Source organism: Dendrobates tinctorius, unplaced genomic scaffold (assembly GCF_039654945.1).
Source record: "Dendrobates tinctorius isolate UK_male_01 unplaced genomic scaffold, ASM3965494v1 ptg000179l, whole genome shotgun sequence".
Lineage (NCBI taxonomy): Eukaryota > Metazoa > Chordata > Amphibia > Anura > Dendrobatidae > Dendrobates > Dendrobates tinctorius.
In genome coordinates this window covers 4,300,954-4,328,134 of record NW_027361846.1, presented here as the reverse complement: position 1 = coordinate 4,328,134, position 27,181 = coordinate 4,300,954, and the positions used below count along the sequence as shown (strand labels likewise).

Genomic DNA, 27,181 nt, shown 5'->3' with positions numbered 1-27,181 from the left:
AAAGCTCACCGCCTCTCTGTACAACGTCTTCAACCAATCCACAAATTGTCCCGGAATACCGTACTTTGACAAAGTGGCCCACAGATAGTCATGATCAACCCTGTCAAAGGCTTTAGCCTGGTCCAGACTAACAACATATCTCCCACACCGCAGAGCTTTACATCTCTCAAACATCTCTCGTATCGAGATGACTGCTCCAGAGATGTTCCGCCCTTTTACTGTGCCAAACTGAGAGCCTGCCAACAGTGCCGGGGACAAACAGACTAACCTAGAAAACAGGATCTTCGCCAGAATCTTCCTGTCCACATTCAAGAGGGCAATCGGCCTCCAGTTCTTGATGTCACTCGGCTCTTTACCTTTAGACAGCAGAATTAACGAGGACACCCTCATGGATGGAGGCATCAGGTGATTTTCTAGACAATTTCTATACACATCCACGAGAATTGGAGCCAGGAGGTCTCTGAATTTCTTATAAAATTCTGCCGTTATACCATCTGGACCTGGTGCCTTCTTCAGATATAACTTATCAATAGCCTCCTTAACTTCTTCCACCGTTAATTCTGCTGTCAAAGGAGAAAAGTCCAGATCATTAGTATCAGGCACTGGAGTTGCCTCCAAGAATTGAGTCATCTTATCTTTATCCAAAACTTTCCTCTGAAACAAGTCAGCTTAGTAAGATCTCACCACCTCCAGGATACCCTCCCGTGAATCCTGTAATACACCCTGGGAGTCAATGAGACCCGTGACCATTTTTTTGGCCACCCTCTCCCTGCAATTCTCAAAGGGATCAGGGGCCCCTAAGGACCCATAATCCCGTTCAAGAACCAGGGAGGTATACCTGCTATACTGATACTGCTTTATCTCAGATTTCAGCCGGTCGATCTTCACTTTGTCATCCCCGCCCGCCGAATACAGTGACTCCAATTCTTTGCGCAGCTTTAGGTACTGGCTGTACTTATTCCTCCCTTTATTAACTGACAGTCTCTTTAAGAGGGATCTGATATCCTCCTTGACGTCCTCCCACCAGTCGGTCATGTTGTCATAGAAGTCAACCCTGTCTAGATGAAGCTGGATAAGTGAGTGAACACGGCTTTGAACATAGGCATCATCCAGGAGACTGGAATTGAGCTTCCACAACCCTCTACCAATGTCCGGACGGTTAGAGGAACCCAAAGAGAAGCACAAGGCAAGGTGATCAGAGTAAGGGACAACCTTCTCACTCAGGGCGCCGACAGCCTCAGTAGGACTAACAAAAGCAAAATCTATTCTACTGCTCCTGTTGGAACATGAATACATGAATTTTGGCTGTCGCCCACCCTGTGTGAAAACGTCGGTCAATCCTGCCTGCATTATGACGTTATGTAGGACCTTACCGTCCCTGGTCACTGCCCTGCCCGAGGAGCTGTCACCTGATGTCATTATGGCATTAAAGTCCCCCGCCATCACCACTGGAAGAGAAGTGAAGAGGTAAGGCTTGACGTCATTAAACAGCTGGATCCTGTCCGTCACTGTCTGTGGCCCATAGATGTTAATAAGCCGGAGTCGCCTCCCATGGACAGTGACTTCCAGGACCAGACATCTTCCCATGACCACCTCCGTCATCCTATGCACAGTCACATCATTGGTGTTAAACAGGACAGCGACCCCGGCGTAAGGCTCCACAGCCAGTGACCAGAAAGAAGGACCGGACCGCCATTCCCTCTCAGCCTCTCTCATAAGCCCCAGAGATGTCAGTCGTGTCTCCTGCAGGAAGATGACCTCTGTGTCCAGATATTTGAGATGTTCATACACCGTGTGTCTAGTTCTCCTCAGCTTAATGCTATTCACATTGCTCGAGGTCACTGTCAATGAGAACCCCGCCATCACAGCACAATATAGAAGGAGCAGAGTAACAGCCATCATCATGAGTCAGAGATGTTCTGTCCACCACTGGTGTCCATGTCAGACTCTACCTGAGGGTCCACAGATAAGGGCTTCCGCTTTGGCGGGGGATGGTCCTCTATGTCTCTGTCACACTCAGCATCAACTTTCCTCAACTCTTCCTCATAATCGTCACCATTGGACTAAGATAAAACTCCATACTTGTTGGACACGACCATCACTCCTGCAGAATTCTGAACCTTCTTACTAGCACTCTGACCAATGTCATATTCTGCCTCAGGTTTACGGGAGGATGTGTTCTTTTTCTTCCTTTTATTATTATTAATGCTCCAGTCATCAGATACAGACAGCGATGCTGAAGGGGGGGCTATCTGAGGCTGCTGGACCTGATGGACGACCTCCATGTTCCCCTCTGCACCCTGCTTCTCTGGTGCTGCCTGAGTGGACTCCTGGTGGGCATCTGAGCTGGTCAACATCTCTCCTGACATTAAATCCTTCTCCTCACGTGTCCCTGCCACCACATCCTCATCCTCCTGAGCCTCTGCCCCTGCCATCACTAACTCATCAGGGAAGACTCTGCAGATGTTGTGCCAGGCGCCTGGACAGTCCCTGTGAGGGTGGCCCATCCTACCACAGAGGTTGCACCTTACGTCCCGGCAGTCTGCAGCGACATGGCCGATTGCCCCACACAGACTGCACTTCACCACAGTACAGGCGTTAGCTAGATGACCTTTCCCACCACATTTGAAGCACTTTCTGGGTTGCCCTGGATAATAACACCTTCCCTTCTCCCTCCCAATGAAGAAGGAGTTGGGTAAGTGGGCAGTGATGTTCTCACATTGCCGCAATTTTACCAAGACCCGCCACCCCATTGTCCAGATACCATCCTCATCTCTGACCTTCGTGAGTCCAGAGACGAGGTCACAGTGTCTCCGGAGCCACACCTCGATGTCCTGTGGAGGAACGGCCTCATTCCAGAACGTGATATTCACTGTGACAGTGTCCAGCCTGGAGATAGGAACCAACACAAACTTATTCCAGCCCTCAGCATCTCTGAACTTGGGGTAATTGGCCCAGAATCTGTCCAGGTCAGACATGAGCTTGAAGCTGACCTCGTAGCCCTGCCTGTCCTGAAGATTAGACACCGCCAGTATCTCATTTGCCACAAACCCCATCTGGCCGCAGAGCAGCTCTCTCACCACATACCTGCGTTGTGGCAGATCCTCCTTGGCACCTATGTACTTAAACCGCACCACATTAATGCGCTTGAATGTCTGGCCGGTGTACCTGGCGCTGGAAGTGAAGGATGGGGCGCCGCGGCTCCAGGCATTCCTGGGGGGCACCTGCCAGGTCACACTGGGCTGACTGACAGGGAGAGGGCCTGCAGCAGGGGGGGCTGTCACACCTTGTGGACTAGATGGCAAAGGGGGATAGTCACACATATCATGCACATTATCATAAGCAGCATCATTATTATCAGACAGTGCGACGTCCATTACAGAATGTGAAACCCCTCCAACCCCCGACCTCATGGGCACAGCATCACCAGCCACAGTCTGTGCTTCAGCCTCAGCCTCATCAGCACAAACAGTCTCAGAAATACTGTCCTGCTCCTGTGTGGGGCACTCTGGGACCTGTGGTGCCTCTGCTGGAGTCTGCAGTGTATGCTCCTGTTCACACTCGGCTGCCTCAGCCTCATCAACACAAACAGTCTCACATACACTGTCCTGCTCCTGTGTGGGGCATTCTGGGACCTGTGGTGCCTCTGCTGGAGTCTGCAGTGTATGCTCCTGTTCACACTCGGCTGCCTCAGCCTCATCAACACAAACAGTCTCACATACACTGTCCTGCTCCTGTGTGGGGCATTCTGGGACCTGTGGTGCCTCTGCTGGAGTCTGCAGTGTATGCTCCTGTTCACACTCGGCTGCCTCAGCCTCATCAACACAAACAGTCTCACATACACTGTCCTGCTCCTGTGTGGGGCATTCTGGGACCTGTGGTGCCTCTGCTGCAGTCTGAAGTGTATGCTCCTGTTCACACTGAGCTGCTGCAGTTGTTTTCCCTCCTGGAAGCAGAAGCGGGCAGCCTGTAACACTGGCCGTGTCCGCTGCTGGGGGGTCCCGTCCTGAACATCAGGGGTCCTGGCCTCTACAGCACAGTCCTGCTTATAGGAGGCGAACCGCTCGCGGTTCCTGTAGGTCTCTGCCAGGGGCCCCATGCTCTCCAGCACAGATTCAGTGTCCTGCACAACACTCGCCAGCTGCACACCCAGTGTGTTCAGTCTCAGGTCATAGGCCTCATTACTGGCAGGATTAGTGGTGTTTAGACTATAGATGAAGTCTACCTCCATTTGCAGCGCTTTTTTTTGCTGCTGTAACTCACCCAGTTTTCGGACAAGTCCCGGTATCTCGTCCGCTAGCTGCAGCTCGGGTGCACGCGCCGGCTCCACAGGCTTAGTCTTGACCACGGGTACAGGGGTTTTGAAGACAGTCTTGTGCGGGTCCACCACGGATGGTTTTGTGGCCCCTTGGCTGGATGCAGGCTCCGCAGCAGGTTTATCGCTGCCACCTGATTGCGACCATGTGCGTCCTGACCGCGCCATACTGCCATGCTGCTGTAGGTTCTCCTGCATTGTCTGCCTTTCCAAAGACGTCCGTCTCTGCCTGGAAGCAGGAGAGGTGATCTGCACAGCTGGGGCCGATCTCACCTGTGCACCTGGCAGGAGCTGCTTACTGACTGGGGAGCTACAAGACTTCACATTCTGCAGGATTCCATCACACACTGACACATTGCCTTCTTGCTTCTTTGCTGGAACTGGAGAAGGTTTTCCTCCCAAAACTTTACTCACAACTGTTTCCTTCTTCATAGAACTGCTGCAGCTTTGACTCGCTGCATTCACTGGACTCACAGCGGCTTTGGGATTAACATTCCCATTAGAAGCCTGGGAGGCTAGTCCCAGTGTAGGCCGGGAAGCCTGGGCCTTGCCAGGGGAGCTTCCCCGCCCAGGGTGGCCCCTCCCTGGGCTTGCTCCAGACATCAGGAGAACCACTGACACACAACCTCACAGCTAGGAGGCAGTATTATAGTAGTTATATTTTTGTACATAGGGGGCAGTATTATAGTAGTTATATTCTTGTACATAGGGGCAGTATTATAGTAGTTATATTCTTGTACATAGGGGGCAGTATTATAGTAGTTATATTCTTGTATATAGGGGGCAGTATTATAGTAGTTATATTCTTGTATATAGGGGCAGTATTATAGTAGTTATATTCTTGTACATAGGGGCAGTATTATAGTAGTTATATTCTTGTACATGGGGCTGTATTATAGTAGTTATATTCTTGTACATAGGAGCAGTATTATAGTAGTTATATTCTTGTACATAGGGAGCAGTATTATAGTAGTTATATTCTTGTACATAGGGGCAGTATTATAGTAGTTATATTCTTGTACATAGGGGCAGTATTATAGTAGTTATATTCTTGTATATAGGGGGCAGTATTATAGTAGTTATATTCTTGTATATAGGGGCAGTATTATAGTAGTTATATTCTTGTACATAGGGGCAGTATTATAGTAGTTATATTCTTGTACATGGGGCTGTATTATAGTAGTTATATTCTTGTACATAGGAGCAGTATTATAGTAGTTATATTCTTGTACATAGGGAGCAGTATTATAGTAGTTATATTCTTGTATATAGGGGGCAGTATTATAGTAGTTATATTCTTGTATATAGGGGCAGTATTATAGTAGTTATATTCTTGTACATAGGGGCAGTATTATAGTAGTTATATTCTTGTACATAGGGGCAGTATTATAGTAGTTATATTCTTGCATATAGGAGCAATATTATAGTAGTTATATTCTTGTATATAGGGGGCAGTATTATAGTAGTTATATTCTTGTACATAGGGGCAGTATTATAGTAGTTATATTCTTGTATATAGGGGGCAGTATTATAGTAGTTATATTCTTGTACATAGGGGCAGTATTATAGTAGTTATATTCTTGTACATAGGGGCAGTATTATAGTAGTTATATTCTTGTATATAGGGGGCAGTATTATAGTAGTTATATTCTTGTATATAGGGGCAGTATTATAGTAGTTATATTCTTGTACATAGGGGCAGTATTATAGTAGTTATATTCTTGTACATGGGGCTGTATTATAGTAGTTATATTCTTGTACATAGGGAGCAGTATTATAGTAGTTATATTCTTGTACATAGGGGCAGTATTATAGTAGTTATATTCTTGTACATAGGGGCAGTATTATAGTAGTTATATTCTTGTATATAGGGGGCAGTATTATAGTAGTTATATTCTTGTACATAGGGGCAGTATTATAGTAGTTATATTCTTGTACATAGGGGCAGTATTATAGTAGTTATATTCTTGTACATAGGGGCAGTATTATAGTAGTTATATTCTTGTACATGGGGCTGTATTATAGTAGTTATATTCTTGTACATAGGGGCAGTATTATAGTAGTTATATTCTTGTATATAGGGGGCAGTATTATAGTAGTTATATTCTTGTATATAGGAGCAGTATTATAGTAGTTATATTCTTGTATATAGGGGGCAGTATTATAATAGTTTTATTCTTGTACATAGGGGCAGTATTATAGTAGTTATATTCTTGTATATAGGGGGCAGTATTATAGTAGTTATATTCTTGGACATAGGGGCAGTATTATAGTAGTTATATTCTTGCATATAGGAGCAGTATTATAGTAGTTATATTCTTGTACATGGGGCTGTATTATAGTAGTTATATTCTTGTACATAGGGGCAGTATTATAGTAGTTATATTCTTGTATATAGGGGGCAGTATTATAGTAGTTATATTCTTGTATATAGGAGCAGTATTATAGTAGTTATATTCTTGTATATAGGGGGCAGTATTATAATAGTTTTATTCTTGTACATAGGGGCAGTATTATAGTAGTTATATTCTTGTATATAGGGGGCAGTATTATAGTAGTTATATTCTTGTACATAGGGGCAGTATTATAGTAGTTATATTCTTGTACATAGGGGCAGTATTATAGTAGTTATATTCTTGTATATAGGGGGCAGTATTATAGTAGTTATATTCTTGTATATAGGGGCAGTATTATAGTAGTTATATTCTTGTACATAGGGGCAGTATTATAGTAGTTATATTCTTGTACATGGGGCTGTATTATAGTAGTTATATTCTTGTACATAGGGAGCAGTATTATAGTAGTTATATTCTTGTACATAGGGGCAGTATTATAGTAGTTATATTCTTGTACATAGGGGCAGTATTATAGTAGTTATATTCTTGTATATAGGGGGCAGTATTATAGTAGTTATATTCTTGTACATAGGGGCAGTATTATAGTAGTTATATTCTTGTACATAGGGGCAGTATTATAGTAGTTATATTCTTGTACATAGGGGCAGTATTATAGTAGTTATATTCTTGTACATGGGGCTGTATTATAGTAGTTATATTCTTGTACATAGGGGCAGTATTATAGTAGTTATATTCTTGTATATAGGGGGCAGTATTATAGTAGTTATATTCTTGTATATAGGAGCAGTATTATAGTAGTTATATTCTTGTATATAGGGGGCAGTATTATAATAGTTTTATTCTTGTACATAGGGGCAGTATTATAGTAGTTATATTCTTGTATATAGGGGGCAGTATTATAGTAGTTATATTCTTGGACATAGGGGCAGTATTATAGTAGTTATATTCTTGCATATAGGAGCAGTATTATAGTAGTTATATTCTTGTACATGGGGCTGTATTATAGTAGTTATATTCTTGTACATAGGGGCAGTATTATAGTAGTTATATTCTTGTATATAGGGGGCAGTATTATAGTAGTTATATTCTTGTATATAGGAGCAGTATTATAGTAGTTATATTCTTGTATATAGGGGGCAGTATTATAATAGTTTTATTCTTGTACATAGGGGCAGTATTATAGTAGTTATATTCTTGTATATAGGGGGCAGTATTATAGTAGTTATATTCTTGTACATAGGGGCAGTATTATAGTAGTTATATTCTTGCATATAGGAGCAGTATTATAGTAGTTATATTCTTGTATATAGGGGGAAGTATTATAGTAGTTATTATCTTGTACATAGGGGCAGTATTATAGTAGTCATATTCTTGTATATAGGGGGCAGTATTATAGTAGTTATATTCTTGTACATAGGGAGCAGTATTATAGTAGTTATATTCTTGTATATAGGAGCAGTATTATAGTAGTTATATTCTTGTATATAGGGGGCAGTAGTTATATTCTTGTACATAGGGGCAGTATTATAGTAGTTATGTTCTTGTATATAGGAGCAGTATTATAGTAGTTATATTCTTGTACATAGGGGCAGTATTATAGTAGTTATTTTCTTGTACATAGGGGCAGTATTATAGTAGTTATATTCTTGTACATAGGGGCAGTATTATAGTAGTTATATTCTTCTACATAGGGGCAGCATTATAGTAGTTCTATTCTTGTACATAGGGGGCAGTATTATAGTAGTTCTATTCTTGTACATAGGGGGCAGTATTATAGTAGTTATATTCTTGTACATAGGAGCAGTATTATAGTAGTTATATTCTTGTATATAGGGGGCAGTATTATAATAGTTTTATTCTTGTACATAAGGGCAGTATTATAGTAGTTATATTCTTGTATATAGGGGGCAGTATTATAGTAGTTATATTCTTGTACATAGGGGCAGCATTATAGTAGTTCTATTCTTGTACATAGGGGGCAGTATTATAGTAGTTCTATTCTTGTACATAGGGGGCAGTATTATAGTAGTTATTTTCTTGTACATAGGGGCAGTATTATAGTAGTTCTATTCTTGTACATAGGGGCAGTATTATAGTAGTTCTATTCTTGTACATAGGGGCAGTATTATAGTAGTTATATTCTTGTATATAGGGGGCAGTATTATAGTAGTTATATTCTTGTACACAGGGGCAGTATTATAGTAGTTATGTTCTTGTACATAGGAGCAGTATTATAGTAGTTATTTTCTTGTACATAGGGGCAGTATTATAGTCGTTATGTTCTTGTACATGGGGCTGTATTATAGTAGTTATATTCTTGTACATAGGGAGCAGTATTATAGTAGTTATATTCTTGTACATAGGGGCAGTATTATAGTAGTTATATTCTTGTACATAGGGGGCAGTATTATAGTAGTTATATTCTTGTACATAGGGGGCAGTATTATAGTAGTTATATTCTTGTACATAGGGGCAGTATTATAGTAGTTATATTCTTGTACATAGGGGCAGTATTATAGTAGTTATATTCTTGTATATAGGGAGCAGTAATATAGTAGTTATATTCTTGTACATAGGAGCAGTATTATAGTAGCTATATTCTTGTACATAGGGGGCAGTATTATAGTAGTTATATTCTTGTATATAGGGAGCAGTATTATAGTAGTTATATTCTTGTACATAAGGGGCAGTATTATAGTAGTTATATTCTTGTACATAGGAGCAGTATTATAGTAGTTATATTCTTGTATATAGGGAGCAGTATTATAGTAGTTATATTCTTGTATATAGGGAGCAGTATTATAGTAGTTATATTCTTGTACATAGGGGCAGTATTATAGTATTTATATTCTTGTATATAGGGAGCAGTATTATAGTAGTTCTATTCTTGTACATAGGGGGCAGTATTATAGTAGTTATTTTCTTGTACATAGGGGCAGTATTATAGTAGTTATATTCTTGTACATAGGAGCAGTATTATAGTAGTTATATTCTTGTATATAGGGAGCAGTATTATAGTAGTTATATTCTTGTATATAGGGAGCAGTATTATAGTAGTTATATTCTTGTACATAGGGGCAGTATTATAGTATTTATATTCTTGTATATAGGGAGCAGTATTATAGTAGTTCTATTCTTGTACATAGGGGGCAGTATTATAGTAGTTATTTTCTTGTACATAGGGGCAGTATTATAGTAGTTATATTCTTGTATATAGGGGGCAGTATTATAGTAGTTATATTCTTGTACACAGGGGCAGTATTATAGTAGTTATGTTCTTGTACATAGGAGCAGTATTATAGTAGTTATATTCTTGTACATAGGGGCAGTATTATAGTAGTTATGTTCTTGTACATGGGGCTGTATTATAGTAGTTATATTCTTGTACATAGGGAGCAGTATTATAGTAGTTATATTCTTGTACATAGGGGCAGTATTATAGTAGTTATATTCTTGTACATAGGGGGCAGTATTATAGTAGTTATATTCTTGTACATAGGGGCAGTATTATAGTAGTTATATTCTTGTACATAGGGGCAGTATTATAGTAGTTATATTCTTGTATATAGGGAGCAGTAATATAGTAGTTATATTCTTGTACATAGGAGCAGTATTATAGTAGCTATATTCTTGTACATAGGGGGCAGTATTATAGTAGTTATATTCTTGTATATAGGGAGCAGTATTATAGTAGTTATATTCTTGTACATAGGGGGCAGTATTATAGTAGTTATATTCTTGTATATAGGGAGCAGTATTATAGTAGTTATATTCTTGTATATAGGGAGCAGTATTATAGTAGTTATATTCTTGTACATAGGGGCAGTATTATAGTATTTATATTCTTGTATATAGGGAGCAGTATCATAGTAGTTATATTCTTGTATATAGGAGCAGTATTATAGTAGCTATATTCTTGTACATAGGGGGCAGTATTATAGTAGTTATATTCTTGTATATAGGGAGCAGTATTATAGTAGTTATATTCTTGTTCATAGGAGCAGTATTATAGTAGTTATATTCTTGTATATAGGAGCAGTATTATAGTAGTTATATTCTTGTATATAGGAGGCAGTATTATAGTATTTATATTCTTGTATATAGGGAGCAGTATCATAGTAGTTATATTCTTGTATATAGGGGGCAGTATTATAGTAGCTATATTCTTGTACATAGGGGGCAGTATTATAGTAGTTATATTCTTGTATATAGGGAGCAGTATTATAGTAGTTATATTCTTGTATATAGGAGCAGTATTATAGTAGTTATATTCTTGTACATAGGGGCAGTATTATAGTAGCTATATTCTTGTACATAGGGGGCAGTATTATAGTAGTTATATTCTTGTACATAGTGGCAGTATTATAGTAGTTATATTCTTGTTCATAGGAGCAGTATTATAGTAGTTATATTCTTGTATATAGGAGCAGTATTATAGTAGTTATATTCTTGTATATAGGAGGCAGTATTATAGTAGTTATATTCTTGTACATAGGGGGCAGTATTATAGTAGCTATATTCTTGTACATAGGGGGCAGTATTATAGTAGTTATATTCTTGTACATAGGGGCAGTATTATAGTAGTTATATTCTTGTTCATAGGAGCAGTATTATAGTTATATTCTTGTATATAGGAGCAGTATTATAGTAGTTATATTCTTGTACATAGGGGCAGTATTATAGTAGTTATATTCTTGTACATAGGGGCAGTATTATAGTAGTTATATTCTTGTACATAGGGGCAGTATTATGACACCAGCTGAAGCCTCAATGGTTATGACTTTCGGATAGAGAAGCGGGGTTGGATTTTACAATATTCTGTAGATGGTCAGTTATTCCTAGGAAGGGGGGGTCTAGGGCGGTTTTTGTGCAGACTGGAGCGCATCACTCTGTGGCAGTCATATTCCAGTCCCTGCAAGGGATCACTCTCTGATGTAAAAATTCCTGGAATGACTCCAAGTACAAGATGAAGTCTAAGGTTTTATGCAGTTTTCTTCATCACGGGAGGTAGCAATCTATTATTAGATCCAATTTAGTGCTCAACCATAATTCACAAGACTGTCCCGATCCCTATAAGACCCTCGCTCTCCGCTCACGCCCTCCGGCTCCTCCGTCTACACCCTCACTCCTGCTCTCATCATTCTACAGTTGTCCTCATTTCCCTTAGTCACTGTTTGCTTTGCCCTGTCAGCAATCATGGAAGAGAGAAGCAATCTAGTGGTCAGCCACCAATACAGTGAGATGACCGGGCACCGGCCAAGTGTGAACACGGTGTATACTTTTACTAGGGTACTGTAGATGGGGCGCTGGTGTCCGGTCACAGTACGGCCATATTATCTGTGCACTGTGTGGCACTATTAGTACATTACCGTGTACGGCGCTAGTGTCGCTGTACTCTGTGGTGAACCTCGAGACACAAGTGGCCCCTGGGAGCAGGGCTGTACTCTGCGGTGTACCTCGAGACACAAGTGGCCCCTGGGAGCAGCGCTGTACTCTGTGGTGTGCCTCGAGACACAAGTGGCCCCTGGGAGCAGCGCTGTGCTCTGCGGTATACCTCGAGACACAAGTGGCCCCTGGGAGCAGCGCTGTACTCTGTGGTGTGCCTCGAGACACAAGTGGCCCCTGGGAGCAGCGCTGTACTCTGCAGTGTACCTCGAGACACAAGTGGCCCCTGGGAGCAGCGCTGTACTCTGTGGTGTGCCTCGAGACACAAGTGGCCCCTGGGAGCAGCGCTGTACTCTGTGGTGTGCCTCGAGACACAAGTGGCCCCTGGGAGCAGCGCTGTGCTCTGCGGTATACCTCGAGACACAAGTGGCCCCTGGGAGCAGCGCTGTACTCTGTGGTGTGCCTCGAGACACAAGTGGCCCCTGGGAGCAGGGCTGTACTCTGCGGTGTACCTCGAGACACAAGTGGCCCCTGGGAGCAGCGCTGTACTCTGTGGTGTGCCTCGAGACACAAGTGGCCCCTGGGAGCAGCGCTGTGCTCTGCGGTATACCTCGAGACACAAGTGGCCCCTGGGAGCAGCGCTGTACTCTGTGGTGTGCCTCGAGACACAAGTGGCCCCTGGGAGCAGCGCTGTACTCTGCGGTGTACCTCGAGACACAAGTGGCCCCTGGGAGCAGCGCTGTACTCTGCGGTATACCTCGAGACACAAGTGGCCCCTGGGAGCAGCGCTGTACTCTGCGGTGTACCTCGAGACACAAGTGGCCCCTGGGAGCAGCGCTGTACTCTGTGGTGTACCTCGAGACACAAGTGGCCCCTGGGAGCAGCGCTGTACTCTGTGGTGTACCTCGAGACACAAGTGGCCCCTGGGAGCAGCACTGTACTCTGTGGTGTACCTCGAGACACAAGTGGCCCCTGGGAGCAGCGCTGTACTCTGTGGTGTACCTCGAGACACAAGTGGCCCCTGGGAGCAGCGCTGTACTCTGTGGTGTGCCTCGAGACACAAGTGGCCCCTGGGAGCAGCGCTGTACTCTGTGGTGTGCCTCGAGACACAAGTGGCCCCTGGGAGCAGCGCTGTACTCTGCGGTGTACCTCGAGACACAAGTGGCCCCTGGGAGCAGCGCTGTACTCTGCGGTGTACCTCGAGACACAAGTGGCCCCTGGGAGCAGCGCTGTACTCTGCGGTGTACCTCGAGACACAAGTGGCCCCTGGGAGCAGCGCTGTACTCTGCGGTGTGCCTCGAGACACAAGTGGCCCCTGGGAGCAGCGCTGTACTCTGTGGTGTACCTCGAGACACAAGTGGCCCCTGGGAGCAGCGCTGTACTCTGCGGTGTACCTCGAGACACAAGTGGCCCCTGGGAGCAGCGCTGTACTCTGCGGTGTACCTCGAGACACAAGTGGCCCCTGGGAGCAGCGCTGTACTCTGCGGTGTGCCTCGAGACACAAGTGGCCCCTGGGAGCAGCGCTGTGCTCTGCGGTGTACCTCGAGACACAAGTGGCCCCTGGGAGCAGCGCTGTACTCTGCGGTGTACCTCGAGACACAAGTGGCCCCTGGGAGCAGCGCTGTGCTCTGCGGTGTACCTCGAGACACAAGTGGCCCCTGGGAGCAGCGCTGTACTCTGCGGTGTACCTCGAGACACAAGTGGCCCCTGGGAGCAGCGCTGTACTCTGCGGTGTACCTCGAGACACAAGTGGCCCCTGGGAGCAGCGCTGTACTCTGTGGTGAACCTCGAGACACAAGTGGCCCCTGGGAGCAGCGCTGTACTCTGTGGTGTGCCTCGAGACACAAGTGGCCCCTGGGAGCAGCGCTGTGCTCTGCGGTATACCTCGAGACACAAGTGGCCCCTGGGAGCAGCGCTGTGCTCTGCGGTGTACCTCGAGACACAAGTGGCCCCTGGGAGCAGGGCTGTACTCTGCGGTGTACCTCGAGACACAAGTGGCCCCTGGGAGCAGCACTGTGCTCTGCGGTGTACCTCGAGACACAAGGGGCACCTGGGAGCAGCGCTGTGATCTGCGGTGTACCTCGAGACACAAGTGGCCCCTGGGAGCAGGGCTGTACTCTGCGGTGTAGCTCGAGACACAAGTGGCCTCTGGGAGCAGGGCTGTACTCTGCGGTGTAGCTCGAGACACAAGTGGCCCCTGGGTGCAGCGCTGTGCTCTGCGGTGTACCTCGAGACACAAGTGGCCCCTGGGTGCAGGGCTGTACTCTGCGGTGTACCTCGAGACACAAGGGGCACCTGGGAGCAGCGCTGTACTCTGCGGTGTACCTCGAGACACAAGTGGCCCCTGGGTGCAGGGCTGTACTCTGCGGTGTACCTCGAGACACAAGGGGCACCTGGGTGCAGCACTGTACTCTGCGGTGTACCTCGAGACACAAGTGGCCCCTGGGTGCAGCGCTGTACTCTGCGTTGCACCCGGGGTACCACACACACATTATTACGTAGACATGGCAGAAGATCGGAGGCTGCGATCGCTCTCAGATCCACTCTGCGCCACTTTTCTCAGCCCCTGGGCCCCAGCAGATTACGAGGGAGCACGCCAGGTTAGTAAACTGCAGCCGCAGCTCCGTCTCGGCATGAGACCTCCAGGCCCTCCACACGTTGCTATAGACAGAAGAACGTGTTGTCCTTGGTTCCTGGGGTCTGGTTCTGTTCTTGGCGAACGTCCCCCACAACGTCCCCCTCTCCCTCCGGACATCAGTACCAGCTAAATATAGATCGCGTTACTATATATAGAGCAACAGGAAGCCACCATACTCACTCCGCATCCACCGAGATCAGAGGACGGGTGGCGAGCGGGCAGAGAGCAAAGGACGGGCGGCGAGCGGGCAGAGAGCAGAGGACGGGCGGCGAGCGGGCAGAGGAGAGGACGGGCGGCGAGCGGGCAGAGGAGAGGACGGGCGGCGAGTGGGCAGAGAGCAGAGGATGGGTGGCGAGCGGACAGAGGACGGGCGGCGAGCCGGCAGAGAGGACAGGACGGGTGGCAAGCAGGCAGAGAGCAGAGGATGGGCAGCGAGCGGGCAGAGAGCAGAGGACGGGCGGCGAGCGGGCAGAGAGCAGAGGATGGGCGGGGAGCGGACAGAGCAGAGGACGGGCGGCGAGCGGGCAGAGAGCAGAGGACAGGTGGTGAGCGGGCAGAGGACGAGCGGCGAGCCGGCAGAGAGGACAGGACGGGTGGCAAGCAGGCAGAGAGCAGAGGATGAGCAGAGAGCGGGCAGAGAGCAGAGGACGGGCGGCGAGCGGGCAGAGAGCAGAGGATGGGCGGCGAGCGGGCAGAGAGCACAGGACGGATGGCAAGCAGGCAGAGAGCAGAGGACGGGCTGCGAGGGGGCAGAGGATGGGCGGCGAGCCGGCAGAGAGGAGAGGACGGATGACAAGCAGTCAGAGAGCAGAGGACGGGCGGTGAGCGGGCAGAGAGCAGAGGATGAAGCAGTTGACGGATGACGAGAGGACGGAGTAGAGGACGGGCGACAAAACAAAGACAGAAAAGATAGAAGAGACAGGCGAGAAGCAGTGACTGAGACAAGAGACAATTTTGAGGTGAGCAGAGGTACACAAGAGAGAAGTGTGAGAAGAGCAGAGATAGTGTGATGTGGATGAGGCCGCTGTGCTCTCTTCTGTACCGTGGCGGATCAGCCTATGTGACGGATGGAGCAGAGGAGTCCGCGTTCTCTGTGCTGGACTATGGTTGCAGTGGTAGCGGACACCATGGCTCTGACTGATCACCCCGTGAGGACGACTCTGTGGTCTACCTGTGCATTGTACAAGGATTACCGTGGAGTCCTTACCGTGTGTCTCTGCTTGCTGTCACTGAATAGAAAGCAGGGAACCCTTGCATAGATGACACCTCCTAGAGTGGAGGTCTGTGCGACACATTGCAGCAATTTCCGCAGCTCTCCTCCACACTCTCACCACACACAAAGCCGCCTCTCACCCTATGGTAGGTAACAATCTGTGATCTGACTGACAGATTCCCCCAGCACAAATATTGGGGGGCTCTTAAGGGGACCCCCGAGTTGCCAGCATGGCCTGTATAATGTGTTTTGTATCCTCTCTTAGGCCGGCTGCAGACGATCATGAGCAGCAGCGCTCTGGACACAGCGCAGGTTGCCTGCCGTCTATTGAACGCTGGTGACTCCTCTGACCACTGACCCGTGTGGATTCACCGCGTCCAGCACATTATATGGGGGAGATTTCTGTTGGAGACTCGGGTCTGTGCAGCGATTAACGTGCTGCAGTCTGGAGAGACGCGGTTCAGGTCCGTCTCCATGGGTGAGCCGCGGCAGTCTGTGGACGCACAGTGGACATTGAATTTCTTAATCTCATCCACTATGCTGGAACATCTGCACTGCACAAGCACAGAGCGTCCGACCCGCAGCGTCTCCACATCGTGGGCATATACCTCTAGAGCAGACCTGGGCAAAGTGCGGCCCGAGACAGCCGAGGGCTGGAAACCAGAGGCCCATGGTCCGCACCGTGCCCACCCGCTCGCTGTCTCCATCTGCGCGCCGCTGACTTCCTTCACCAATCATCATGTGATGCGATGACGTCATTTCATCGCGTCAGCTGTGTACTGCAGAGAGTCAGCGCACCGGAGGCAGGGAGACAAGCAGAGCATCGGGGAACGGGACCGAGGAGAATATGTGCTGTTCTTTTATTTCATGTGTATGGGATGTTTGGGTTGGCATGAGGAGGCTATGGGGGCATCATACTGCACATGAGGCTATATGGGGGCATCATGCTGCACATGAGGAAGCTATGGGGACATCATACTGCACATGAGGAAGCTATGGGGACATCATACTGCACATGAGGAAGCTATGGGGGCGTCACGCTGCACATGAGGAGGCTATGGGGGCATCATACTGCACATGAGGAAGCTATGGGGGCGTCACGCTGCATATGAGGAAGCTATGGGGGCATCATACTGCACATGAGGCTATATGGGGGCATCATGCTGCACATGAGGAAGCTATGGGGACATCATACTGCACATGAGGAAGCTATGGGGGCGTCACGCTGGACATGAGGAGGCTATGGGGGCATCATACTGCAGATGAGGAGGCTATGGGGGCATCATACTGCACATGAGGAGGCTATGGGGGCATCATACTGCACATGAGGAGGCTATGGGGACATCATACTGCACATGAGGAGGCTATGGGGGCGTCATACTGCACATGAGGAGGCTATGGGGGCGTCATACTGCACATGAGGAGGCTATGGGGGCGTCATACTGCACATGAGGAGGCTATGGGGACGTCATACTGCACATGAGGAGGCTATGGGGGCGTCATACTGCACATGAGGAGGCTATGGGGGCATCATACTGCACATGAGGAAGCTATGGGGGCGTCACGTTGGACATGAGGAGGCTATGGGGGCATCATACTGCAGATGAGGAGGCTATGGGGGCATCATACTGCACATGAGGAGGCTATGGGGGCATCATACTGCACATGAGGAAGCTATGGGGGCATCATACTGCACATGAGGAGGCTATGGGGACATCATACTGCAGATGAGGAAGCTATGGGGGCATCATACTGCACATGAGGAAGCTATGGGGACATCATACTGCACATGAGGAGGCTATGGGGACGTCATACTGCACATGAGGAGGCTATGGGGGCGTCATACTGCACATGAGGAGGCTATGGGGGCATCATGCTGCACATGAGGAAGCTATGGGGGCATCATACTGCACATGAGGAAGCTATGGGGGCGTCACGCTGGACATGAGGAGGCTATGGGGGCATCATACTGCAGATGAGGAGGCTATGGGGGCATCATACTGCACATGAGGAGGCTATGGGGGCATCATACTGCACATGAGGAGGCTATGGGGACATCATACTGCACATGAGGAGGCTATGGGGGCGTCATACTGCACATGAGGAGGCTATGGGGGCGTCATACTGCACATGAGGAGGCTATGGGGGCGTCATACTGCACATGAGGAGGCTATGGGGACGTCATACTGCACATGAGGAGGCTATGGGGGCGTCATACTGCACATGAGGAGGCTATGGGGGCGTCATACTGCACATGAGGAAGCTATGGGGGCGTCATACTGCACATGAGGAGGCTATGGGGGCGTCATACTGCACATGAGGAGGCTATGGGGACGTCATACTGCACATGAGGAGGCTATGGGGACATCATACTGCACATGAGGAGGCTATGGGGACATCATACTGCACATGAGGAAGCTATGGGGGCATCATACTGCACATGAGGAGGCTATGGGGGCATCATACTGCACATGAGGATGCTATGGGGGCATCATACTGCACATGAGGATGCTATGGGGGCATCATACTGCACATGAGGAGGCTATGGGGACATCATACTGCACATGAGGAGGCTATGGGGGCATCATACTGCACATGAGGAGGCTATGGGGACATCATACTGCACATGAGGAGGCTATGGGGGCATCATACTGCACATGAGGAGGCTATGGGGACATCATACTGCACATGAGGAGGCTATGGGGACGTCATACTGCACATGAGGAGGCTATGGGGGCGTCATACTGCACATGAGGAGGCTATGGGGGCGTCATACTGCACATGAGGAGGCTATGGGGACATCATACTGCACATGAGGAGGCTATGGGGACATCATACTGCACATGAGGAGGCTATGGGGGCATCATACTGCACATGAGGAGGCTATGGGGACATCATACTGCACATGAGGAGGCTATGGGGACATCATACTGCACATGAGGAGGCTATGGGGACATCATACTGCACATGAGGAGGCTATGGGGACATCATACTGCACATGAGGAGGCTATGGGGACATCATACTGCACATGAGGAAGCTATGGGGGCATCATACTGCACATGAGGAGGCTATGGGGGCATCATACTGCGCATGAGGAAGCTATGGGGGAGTCATGCTGCGAATGAGGAGGCTATGGGGGCGTCATACTGCACATGAGGAGGCTATGGGGCCATCATGCTGCGCATGAGGAGGCTATGGGGGCATCATGCTGCGCATGAGGAGGTTATGGGGGCATCATGCTGCGCATGAGGAGGCTATGGGGGCATCATGCTGCGCATGAGGAGGCTATGGGGGCATCATACTGCGCATGAGGATGCTATGGGGGCATCATACTGCACATGAGGATGCTATGGGGGCATCATACTGCACATGAGGAGGCTATGGGGACATCATACTGCACATGAGGAGGCTATGGGGGCATCATACTGCACATGAGGAGGCTATGGGGACATCATACTGCACATGAGGAGGCTATGGGGGCATCATACTGCACATGAGGAGGCTATGGGGACATCATACTGCACATGAGGAGGCTATGGGGACATCATACTGCACATGAGGAGGCTATGGGGGCATCATACTGCACATGAGGAGGCTATGGGGGCATCATACTGCACATGAGGAGGCTATGGGGACATCATACTGCACATGAGGAGGCTATGGGGGCGTCATACTGCACATGAGGAGGCTATGGTGGCATCATACTGCACATGAGGAGGCTATGGGGACATCATACTGCACATGAGGAGGCTATGGGGACATCATACTGCACATGAGGAGGCTATGGGGGCATCATACTGCACATGAGGAGGCTATGGGGACATCATACTGCACATGAGGAGGCTATGGGGACATCATACTGCACATGAGGAAGCTATGGGGGCATCATACTGCACATGAGGAGGCTATGGGGGCATCATACTGCGCATGAGGAAGCTATGGGGGAGTCATGCTGCGAATGAGGAGGCTATGGGGGCGTCATACTGCACATGAGGAGGCTATGGGGCCATCATGCTGCGCATGAGGAGGCTATGGGGGCATCATGCGGCGCATGAGGAGGTTATGGGGGCATCATGCTGCGCATGAGGAGGCTATGGGGGCATCATGCTGCGCATGAGGAGGCTATGGGGGCATCATGCTGCGCATGAGGAAGCTATGGGGGCGTCATACTGCGCATATGGAGGCTATGGGGGAGTCATGCTGCGCATGAGGAGGCTATGGGGGCGTCATGCTGCGCATGAGGAAGCTATGGGGGCGTCATACTGCGCATGAGGAGGCTATGGGGGCTTCATACTGCTCATGAGGAAGCTTTGGGGACATTATGCTGCGCATGGGGAGGCTATGGGGGCATCATGCTGCACATGAGGAAGCTATGGGGACATTATGCTGCGCATGAGGAGGCTATGGGGGCATCATACAGCACATGAGGAGGCTATGGGGGCATAACGCTGCGCATGAGGAAGCTATGGGGGCGTCATACTGCGCATGAGGAGACTATGGGGGCATCATACTTCACATGAGGAGGCTATGGGGACATTATGCTGCGCATGAGGAGGCTATGGGGGCGTCATACTGCGCATGAGGAGGCTATGGGGGCATCATACTGCACATGAGGAAGCTATGGGGACATTATGCTGCGCATGAGGAGGCTGTGGGGACATGCTGCACATGAGGAGGCTATGGGGGCATAACACTGTGCATGGGGAGGCTATGGGGATATCATGCTTCACATGAGGAGGCTATGGGCACATTATGCTGCGCATGAGGAGGCCATGGGGGCATCATACTGCACATGAGGAGGCTATGGGGGCATAACGCTGCGCATGAGGAGGCTATGGGGGCTTCATACTGCGCATGAGGAGGCTATGGGGGCATAACACTGCGCATGGGGAGGCTGTGGGGGCATCATGCAGCGCATGAGGAGGCTATGGGGGCATCATGCTGTGCATGAGGGAATGGGGGCATAACGCTGAGCATGGGGAGGCTATGGGGGCATCATGCTGCGCATGAGGAGGCTATAGGGGCATCATACTGCGCATGAGGCTATGGGGGCATCATACTGTGCATGGGGAGGCTGTCGGGACATGTTGCACATGAGGAGGCTATGGGGGCATCGTACTGCACATGAGGAGGCTATGGGGACATCATGCTGTGCATGAGGAGGCTATGGGAGCATAACGCTGCGCATGAGGAGGCTATGGGGCATCATGCTGCGCATGGGGAGGCTGTGGGGGAAACATGCAGCGCATGAGGAGGCTATGGGGGCATAACGCTGTGCATGCGGAGGCTGTGGGGGCATCATGCTGCACATGGGGAGGCTGTGGGGGCATCATGCTGCGCATGGGGAGGCTGTGGGGGCATCATGCTGCGCATGGGGAGGCTGTGGGGACATGCTCCACATGAGGAGACTATGGGGGCAACATACTGCACATGAGGAGGCTATGGGGGCATAACGCTGTACATGGGGAGGCTATGGGTGCATCATGCTTCACATGAGGAGGCTATGGGGGCATCATACTGCGCATGAGGAGGCTATGGGGACACCATGCTGCGCATGAGGAGGCTATGGGGGCATAACGTTGCGCATGGGGAGGCTATGGGAGCACAACGCTGCGCATGGGGAGGCTATGGGGGCATCATGCTGCACATGAAGAGGCTATGGGGGCATCATGCTGCGCATGGGGAGGCTATGGGGGCATAACTCTACGCATGGGGAGGCTATGGGGGCATAAAGCTGCGCATGGGGAGGCTATGAGGGCATCATGCTGCGCATGAGGAGGGAGTGGGGGCATAACGCTGAGCATGGGGAGGCTATGGGGGCATCATGCTGCGCATGAGGAGGGAATGGGGGCATAACGCTGAGCATGGGGAGGCTATGGGGGCATAACGCTGAGCATGGGGAGGCTATGGGGGCATAACGCTGAGCATGGGGAGGCTATGGGGGCATTAAGCTGAGCATGGGGAGGCTATGGGGGCATAACGCTGAGCATGAGGAGGCTATGGGGGCATCATGCGGCGCATGTGGAGGCCATGGGGGTGACAAGCAATATATAGGGAGGCTGTATGAGGCTGATTCCGCATATGTGGGAGGCTGTGTGGGGCTCATGCCGCTTATCAGGGAGGCTGAGTGGGGCTCATGCTGTGTGGGGCTCATGCAGTATATAGGGAGGCTATGAGGGGCTCATGCACTATATATAGGAAGGCTGTGTGGGGCTCATGCACTATATATAGGGAGGCTGTGAGGGGCTCATGCACTATATATATATATGGAGGCTGTGAGGGGCTCATGCACTATATATAGGGAGGCCGTGTGGGGCTCATGCACTATATATAGGGAGGCCGTGCGGGGCTCATGCACTATATATAGGGAGGCCGTGCGGGGCTCATGCACTATATACAGGGTGGCTGTGTGGGGCTCATGCACTATATATAGGGAGGCTGTGAGGGGCTCATGCACTATATATAGGGAGGCTGTGAGGGGCTCATGCACTATATACAGGGTGGCTGTGTGGGGCTCATGCACTATATAAAGGGAGGCTGTGAGGGGCTCATGCACTATATATAGGGAGGCTGTGAGGGGCTCATGCACTATATATAGGGAGGTTGTGTGGGGCTCATGCACTATATACAGGGTGACTGTGAGGGGCTCATGCACTATATTTAGGAAGGCTGTGTGGGGCTCATGCACTATATTTAGGGAGGCTGTGTGGGGCTCATGCACTATATTTAGGGAGGCTGTGTGGGGCTCATGCACTATATATAGGGAGGCTGTGTGGGGCTCATGCACTATATATAGGGAGGCTGTGAGGGGCTCATGCACTCTATATAGGGAGGTTGTGTGGGGATCATGCACTATATACAGGGTGACTGTGAGGGGCTCATGCACTATATTTAGGGAGGCTGTGTGGGGCTCATGCACTATAGGGAGGCTGTGTGGGGCTCATGCACTATATTTAGGGAGGCTGTGTGGGGCTCATGCACTATATATAGGGAGGCTGTGAGGGGCTCATGCACTATATACAGGGTGAGTGAGGGGCTCATGCACTATATATAGGGAGGCCGTGTGGGGCTCATGCACTATATATAGGAGGCCGTGTGGGGCTCATGCACTATATACAGGGTGGCTGTGTGGGGCTCATGCACTATATAAAGGGAGGCTGTGAGGGGCTCATGCACTATATATAGGGAGGCTGTGAGGGGCTCATGCACTATATATAGGGAGGTTGTGTGGGGCTCATGCACTATATTTAGACTAGAAGCAATGGGATGAAACTGAATGGGAGGAGACACAGATTAGATATTAGAAAAAACTTTTTGACAGTTAGAGTGATCAATGAGTGGAACAAGCTGCCACGAGAAGTGGTGAGTTCTCCTTCAATGGAAGTCTTCAAACAGAGGCTGGACAGACATCTGACTGGGATGATTTAGCGAATTCTGCTTTGAGCAGGGGGTTGGACCAGATGGCCCAGGAGGTCCCTTCCAACTCTACGATTCTATGATATACAGGGTGACTGTGAGGGGCTCATGCACTATATTTAGGGAGGCTGTGTGGGGCTCATGCACTATATTTAGGGAGGCTGTGTGGGGCTCATGCACTATATTTAGGGAGGCTGTGTGGGGCTCATGCACTATATTTAGGGAGGCTGTGTGGGGCTCATGCGCTATATATAGGGAGGCTGTGTGGGGCTCATGCACTATATATAGGGTGGCTGTTTGGGGCTCATGAACTATATATAGGGTGGCTGTGTGGGGCTCATGCACTATATATAGGGAGGCCGTGTGGGGCTCATGTACTATACACTGTGTTCCAAATTATTATGCAGATTGGATTTAAGTGTCAAAAAGATGTTATTTTTTGTTTATCAAATAAACTCATAGATGGTATTGTGTATCAGGGCTTTTTGAATCACTGAAATCAATCTCAAATTCCTGTGATATTTAGTTTACCAGGTGAGCTCAATTAAAGGAAAACTACTTAAGAATGATGTTCCACATTATTAAGCAGGGCACAGGTTTCAAGGAATTTAGGAAATAAAAAGGATCTCTCTGCTGCTGAAAAGCATCAAATAGTGCAATGCCTTGGTCAAGAGATGAAAACATTAGATACTTCCCAAAAACTTAAACGTGATCATTGTACTGTTAAGAGATTTGTGGTTGATTCTGAGCACAGACATGTTTGTGCTGATAAAGGCAGAATGAGGAAGGTTTCTGCCAGGCAAGTTCATCAGATTAAGAGAGCAGCTGCTAAAAAGCCAATACAAACCAGCAAACAGATATATAAAGCTGCTGGTGCCTCTGGAGTCCCTTGAACCTCAAGGTGTAGGATCCTTCAAAGGCTTGCTGTGGTGCATAAACCTACTATTCGGCCACCCCTAAACAGTGTTCACAAGCAGAAATGGTTGCAGTGGGCCCAGACATACATGAAGACTAATTTTCAAACAGTCTTGTTTACTGATGAGTGACGAGCAACCCTGGATGATCCAGATGGATGGAGTAGTGGATGGTTGGTGGATGGCCACTATGTCCCAACAAGGCTGCGACGTCAGCAAGGAGGTGGAGGAGTCATGTTTTGGGCCGGAATCATGGGGAAACAGCTGGTAGGGCTCTTTAAGGTTCCTGAAGGTGTGAAAATGACCTCTGCAAAGTATATAGAGTTTCTGACTGACAGCTGTCTTCCATGGTATAAAAAGCAGAAACGTGCCTTCAGGAGCAAAATCATCTTCATGCATGACAATGCAACATCTCATGCTGCAAAGAATACCTCTGAGTCATTGAGTGCTATGGGCATAAAAGGAGATAAACTCATGGTGTGGCCACCATCTTCCCCTGACCTCAACCCTATAGAGAACCTTTGGAGTATCATCAAGCAAAAGATCTATGAGGGTGGGAGGCAGCTCACATCAGAACAGCAGCTCTGGGAGGCTATTCCGACTTCATGCAAAGAAATACAAGCAGAAACTCTCCAAAAACTCCCAAGTTCAATGGATGCAAGAATTGTGAAGGTGATGTCAAAGAGGGGTTCCAATGACAGCATGTAACTTGGCCTGTTAAGCTATTTAACTCCAAAATAGCTTTTTTGTTCAGTGAATGTGACCTCCTAATGCTGCAAATTCCACAAACGAGCATTTTCAGTTCTTTAAAACATATCAAATGTTTAGAAATTCTGCTGTGCCTAATAATTTGGAACAGTGCAATTTGAGTTTTTATTCATTTTGGAGATTATACCGTTATCATTGGGAGGTTTCTTCAATAAAATTTGATGTATACTCTAACGGGTGATGACTTTTATTAGACTGACTGTCATTTGCACCGACTATTTAGGAAAATCAGTGAAAAATATCATTTGCATAATAATTTGGAACACAGTGTATATAGAGGCCGTGTGGGGCTCATGCACTATATATAGGGAGGCTGTGTGGGGCTCATGCACTATATATAGGGAGGCAGTGTGGGGCTCATGCACTATATATAGAGAGGCCGTGTGGGGCTCATGCACTATATATAGGGAGGCCGTGTGGGGCTCATGCACTATATATAGGGAGGCCATGTGGGGCTCATGCACTATATATAGGGAGGCCGTGTGGGGCTCATGCACTATATATAGGGAGGCCGTGTGGGGCTCATGCACTATATATAGGGAGGCCGTGAGGGGCTCATGCACTATATATAGGGAGGCCGTGTGGGGCTCATGCACTATATATAGGGAGGCCGTGTGGGGCTCATGCACTATATATAGGGAGGCCGTGAGGGGCTCATGCACTATATATAGGGAGGCCATGTGGGGCTCATGCACTATATATAGGGAGGCCGTGTGGGGCTCATGCACTATATATAGGGAGGCCGTGTGGGGCTCATGCACTATATATAGGGAGGCCGTGTGGGGCTCATGCACTATATATAGGGAGGCCGTGTGGGGCTCATGCACTATATATAGGGAGGCCGTGTGGGGCTCATACACTATATATAGGGAGGCCGTGTGGGGCTCATGCACTATATATAGGGAGGCCGTGTGGGGCTCATGCACTATATATAGGGAGGCCGAGTGGGGCTCATGCACTATATATAGGGAGGCCGTGTGGGGCTCATGCACTATATATAGGGAGGCCGTGTGGGGTTCATGCACTATATATAGGGAGGCCGTGTGGGGCTCATGCACTATATATAGGGAGGCCATGTGGGGCTCATGCACTATATATAGGGAGGCCGTGTGGGGCTCATGCACTATATATAGGGAGGCCGTGAGGGGCTCATGCACTATATATAGGGAGGCCGTGTGGGGCTCATGCACTATATATAGGGAGGCCATGTGGGGCTCATGCACTATATATAGGGAGGCCGTGTGGGGCTCATGCACTATATATAGGGAGGCCGTGTGGGGCTCATGCACTATATATAGGGAGGCCGTGTGGGGCTCATGCACTATATATAGGGAGGCCGTGTGGGGCTCATGCACTATATATAGGGAGGCCGTGTGGGGCTCATGCACTATATATAGGGAGGCCGTGTGGGGCTCATGCACTATATATAGGGAGGCCGTGTGGGGCTCATGCACTATATATAGGGAGGCCGTGTGGGGCTCATGCACTATATATAGGGAGGCCGTGTGGGGCTCATGCACTATATATAGGGAGGCCGTGTGGGCTCATGCACTATATATAGGGAGGCAGTGTGGGGCTCATGCACTATATATAGGGAGGCCGTGTGGGGCTCATGCACTATATATAGGGAGGCCGTGTGGGGCTCATGCACTATATATAGGGAGGCAGTGTGGGGCTCATGCACTATATATAGGGAGGCCGTGTGGGCTCATGCACTATATATAGGGAGGCCGTGTGGGGCTCATGCACTATATATAGGGAGGCCGTGTGGGGCTCATGCACTATATATAGGGAGGCAGTGTGGGGCTCATGCACTATATATAGGGAGGCCGTGTGGGGCTCATGCACTATATATAGGGAGGCCGTGTGGGCTCATGCACTATATATAGGGAGGCCGTGTGGGGCTCATGCACTATATATAGGGAGGCCGTGTGGGGCTCATGTACTATATATAGGGAGGCAGTGTGGGGCTCATGCACTATATATAGGGAGGCCGTGTGGAGCTCATGCACTATATATAGGGAGGCCGTGTGGGGCTCATGCACTATATATAGAGAGGCCGTGTGGGGCTCATGCACTATATATAGGGAGGCTGTGTGGGGCTCATGCACTATATATAGGGAGGCCTTGTGGGGCTCATGCACTATATATAGGGAGGCCATGTGGGGCTCATG

General features: G+C 48.7%; 1 protein-coding gene across 2 annotated transcripts in view; it reads right to left on the bottom strand.

The window, feature by feature from the left end:
• LOC141054869 (gap junction gamma-1 protein-like) overlaps window positions 1-27,181 on the bottom strand; it is a 181,252-nt gene that overhangs the window by 79,903 nt on the left and 74,168 nt on the right. Inside the window, exon 1 of one of the 2 annotated variants that reach the window (XM_073551756.1) lies at window positions 4,264-4,444. The exons of the other annotated variant lie outside the window; for it this stretch is intronic. The gene's annotated coding sequence lies outside the window, so the exon portion shown is untranslated. Of the gene's footprint in view, window positions 1-4,263; window positions 4,445-27,181 lie in introns of those variants that run through there. 2 annotated transcript variants of the gene reach the window in all.